This window comes from Octopus sinensis, linkage group LG5 (genome assembly GCF_006345805.1).
Source record: "Octopus sinensis linkage group LG5, ASM634580v1, whole genome shotgun sequence".
Classification (NCBI taxonomy): Eukaryota; Metazoa; Mollusca; class Cephalopoda; order Octopoda; family Octopodidae; genus Octopus; species Octopus sinensis.
In genome coordinates, this window is record NC_043001.1 from 28,046,071 (window position 1) to 28,051,018 (window position 4,948).

Here is a 4,948-nt window from a genome sequence, read left to right on the forward strand (position 1 = left end):
AGTAGTGGTGGTGGTAGTGGTAGTAGTGGTAGTAGTGGTAGTAGTAGTAGTAGTAGTAGTAGTAGTTGTTGTGGTGATAATAATGACATGCATGGCGCGGGATGAAGTGGGAGAGCAGAGTAGGAGAGAGTCGATATTGAATTGCGACGGGAGGAAGGAAGTAAGAGAAACTAGATATAAAAGAAACTGAGGGCAGCAATAATGGCGGTGATTGCGGCGGCGGCGGTGGTGGTGGTGGTCGTGGGAGGATACAGCAGATAGAGTTTAAAGCAATTTAAAGTGAAGCCCCAAATTAACGACAAGTTCAAACGCTGTACTGAACTGTCCTAATAAAATTAACCCCTGTCCACCGCGGTGTACGTAGACAATAATTGGAGAGTGGGGAGAGAAAGAGTGACATCAGATAAATATATAACATGTCGCTAATACGTTGCTTTCTTTTAACGTATATGTATGCATATGTACGAAGTTATATATATATGTGTGTGTGTGTATGTTTGTATGTATATGTATATATATATATATATATATAAATGTATGCAGTTATATATATGTATGTATGTGTGTTTGTATGTATGTATATATATATATATATATATATATATATGCAAGTTTGTATTATGCGTCTATCTATCTATCTATCTATCTATCTATCTATCTATCTATCTATCTATCTATCTATCTATCTATGTGCGTCCGTGTCTGTATGCCCGATGAGAGACAAGAGACATACATACACGAGAGATGAAACTGAATAAAAGTGAGAGATAAACTAAAAGCGCTGAAATAAACAGAGAAAAATATCATTTCTTTTTATGTGTTTGTGGGTGAGTTCGTCTGCTTGCTTGTATGCGCTTTGTATGGCGAAGCAGCCGTCGCTTTGAATGACTTACATCATCAAAGGCGACGTTAAATCGCTATAAATCACTCGGTCCTAGCTGCAAGAGCAAAGTTCATTCTTTTGTTTACGAATCTGTGTAAGATTGTTGTAGGAAACGTAGAAGAGTGGCAACTTAATTAAGGAGAAGAGGGATCTTATTAGGGTCGAGGTTAATAGTATATAATGAAAGTATTCCCAAATGGAGCTAAGTGTCTGCCGTCTAGCGAAGTGTTATACAAAGCATTTTTAATATTCATGGGTGCAGACTTGACTGTATGGCTAAGCGGTTCGTCTTGGAACCATGTGGTAATTGGTTCAATCTCAGCAGCGGCACAATTTAATCGATGGTCCTTACTATCCTATCGTATGTCTCAACAATCATGAGAGAAATTTGCAATGGGACACCGTGTGGTACTTATATATATATCGATTCAAACAATCTATCTATCTATCTATCTATCTATCTATCTATCTATCTATCTATCTATCTATCTATCTATCTATCTATCTATCTATCTATCTATCTATCTATCTATAATATATAGAGAGAAAACGGGGAGAGAGACAGATATAAATTTGCCTGTGTCTTAGAAGTTTACCTTCCTTTGTCTACATAATCAAACCACACACACACACTCATAGTGCACTGCTCTGTTCCTGGTGGGATGAACAAATAGGTACACTTTCCAGCGATATGAATGTGTGAGAATGTGAGTGTGTGAGTGTTTATGAATGTGTGTGTGTGGTGGTGGTAGTGTGCGTGTGTGTGTGTGTGCATGTCTGAGTGTGCGTGCGTGTGTGTACATATATATTTATTTATACATACATGTATATATATATATATATATATATATATAGAGAGAGAGAGAGAGAGAGAGATAAAGATATATATATATATATATATATATAGAGAGAGAGAGAGAGAGAGAGAGAGACAGTGCATTGGTTTGTAACAAGCGTCCATTCCTGGAATGTAAATAATGCCAACAGTGAAAGTGCTGGACTTTAGAAATATCTTGTAATGTTCTATTGTTCCACTTACAGATTGTATAAGCAATGCACGTTTTGTTACTTCCTTTGTTTGATTTTTGTATCACTTTAATGAAGTTTAAGCGACAACAAGGCTTTCGTTTTAAACAATGTAATTGTTAAGAATAAAGAGGTGAGATTATGAGGCCACGGAAACATTGAAATCTCAGAAACCACAGTCATAGAATCTTCCTCGTTGGTCAAAAAGTAAGCAAGTTGGAATAGAAGTTTGGTAACATCATTGATTTCTTGCTGATTGATTAGGCTATCGGTTTCATGTTCTTTTATACCAATATAAGCATTCCTCGAAATTGAACCGTTCGATAATCGTATTCGGCTGACTTTCGAAAGTCGAAGGAACAAAATGTTTGAACGGTTGAATCTCTTGATCACCGTTTATACATATATGTATGTATGTATGTCACGTGACCGACCAGACCATCAGATGTTACACATCACTGGTCACAATGTGTTCGCGTTGTTTTAGCCTTCGAATGACGCCACCCCACTGGCTAAGCGAGCAGACCAACAGAAGAAAGAGTGAAAGAAAGAGTGGTGAAAGAGTACAGCAGGGATCACCACCCCCTGCCAGAGCCTCGTGGCGCTTTCAGGTGTTTTCGCTCAATAAACACTCACAACGCCCGGTCTGGAAATGGAAACCGCGATCCTACTACCGCGAGTCCGCTGCCCTAACCACTGGGCCATTGCGCCTCCACATGTATGTATGTATTGTGTAAAATGGTAAAGACCCCCTTCGGTCATGAATGACCATGGGATTAGATCTAGAATGTTCCCTTCCGAGGCACAAGTCCGGGCAAAGTTGTTTATGGTAGACCAGCAGTCGCCCATACATACCTGCCTCTCCTCTCCACGCCACTAATGTTATCCAAGGGAAATGCACTAGCACTACTGGGAAGATAATCACGATAACAGATTCACATTCATGTTCTCAAAGAATGAAATTTATACATATTAACGTTGTACATAGCATGCTGTATGTAAATATATGATCTATGACACTCCAGATATGACCAGCTGACAATTATTTTATTTCCGTGTATTCTATCTATATTTATTACCCAGCATGTCTTTCATTTCCTCAATACTGTAGGATCTTAATTTGAGAAGAATTTCATTGTAATTTCTAGCATGTAAAACGACCACACAAAGGATTTCTTGCTAACTCGTTAACGTAGTACGTAATTGGGTTACGTTCACATCCAGTACGTTAATCGAATTACGCCCAAACCACGAAATGGGAAAACATTTATCCGCATGGTTATATTAGTCCATAGTTTAATTCCTCCCATCATTTTCTCAAAGCCTCATTATCCATTTAGTTTATTATTTAATCAAGTTTCTAATTTTGACATCAATCGTTTCCTTGTCTGATGTAGATTAATTTTCTAAATGAATAAAGTGCATGTTGTTTTCTAAGAATTGTTTTATATGATTAAATATCGATTTGACTAAAACATAGCTGAATGAAACAAGCGTCAATTATTCCGTCTATCTATCTATCTATCTATCTATCTATCTATCTATCTATCTATCTATCTATCTATCTATCTATCTATCTATCTATCTATCTATCTATCTATCTATCTATCTATCTATCTATCTATCTATCTGTCTGTCTATCTATCTGTCTATCTATCTATCTATCTATCTATCTATCTATCTATCTATCTATCTATCTATCTATCTATCTATCTATCTATCTATCTATCTATCTATCTATCTGTATTTGTCTGTCTTTGCATACACATACACGTTTATATACACACATACGCACACAAACATACATAAACATGGCTGCCGAATATATCCCTATGTACTCATCTACGTATACATACGTGTGTGTATCCATGTGCATTACTTGTCTCGGCCAAACATATTCTTGCTGTTCCCTGGATTTCTATTTCTTGTATTCATTGCCTAACGTTCCTTTCCTGAGCTAATCATTGCATCCTTACAATATAATCTACGTGCTCATGTGATAGTATTTTTCAAATGTCGAAATAAACTGAACATTAATATATGTTGAGAAAACGATATGATAAAGTAAATGAGTGATACAGAGAATACAAATTCAAAAAAAATTGATTCACCGAATTAAACCAAGGATTAAAATGAATGAGATATGCAAAGAATGAGAGGGGCATTGAGAAAATTAAGGGGTTCGGGTTGAGTTGTAATATTTAAATGGATCGAATACGTAAACTTTTTATGAACAAGGCGGCGAGCTGGCAGAGACATTAGCACCCCGGCGAAATGCTTAGCGGTATTTTGTCTGCCGTTACGTTCTGAGTTCAAATTCCGCCGAGGTCGACTTTGCCTTTCATCCCTTCGGGGTCGATTAAATAAGTACCAATTACGCACTGGGGGTCGATATAATCGACTTAATCCGTTTGTCTGTCCTTGTTTGTCCCCTCTGTGTTTAGCCCCTTGTGGGTAGTAAAGAAATATATATATATATCTTAGCTACTCTACCTGCCATTTAATTTCAAGTAACATTCCTGTGTGATAACGTATTCTAGACATCAACGACAGAGAACCTACGAGGTCGCTTGACCTACAAGAATTAGTAGCTAAATTATCCCTCAAATCACACCCCACTGTCTTACAGGAAAACACGTATTGGGTTTCCTTAGACATATGGAAAAGAGGGGATAGTATTTGCTAGAATACTTTCTATCAAGGTTTGCACAATCAGGGTTTATCCGGAGTTAAATAACAACAACAACAAGAACAGCAACAGCAGCAGCAGCCACAAGAAGCACAACGAGTGAACTGATGAAGAAAGGTAGTATGGAATAATGAAACCCCTGCAGTAAATTTGAATTCATTACTATGGAGAGGTACAAAAGTAGAGCCAAAGGTCATTCGTGAATGAGTATGGCTGGGTAACATGCACAGTGCTTTCGTTAATTGTTTTAGGAGTCTATGTAGTCACAAGCAGTCATAAGCATCTTGCCGCTCACCTTTGCACTTGACAAAATGGAACGTCTAAAATATGACAGCTGGAGAGAAAGAGGG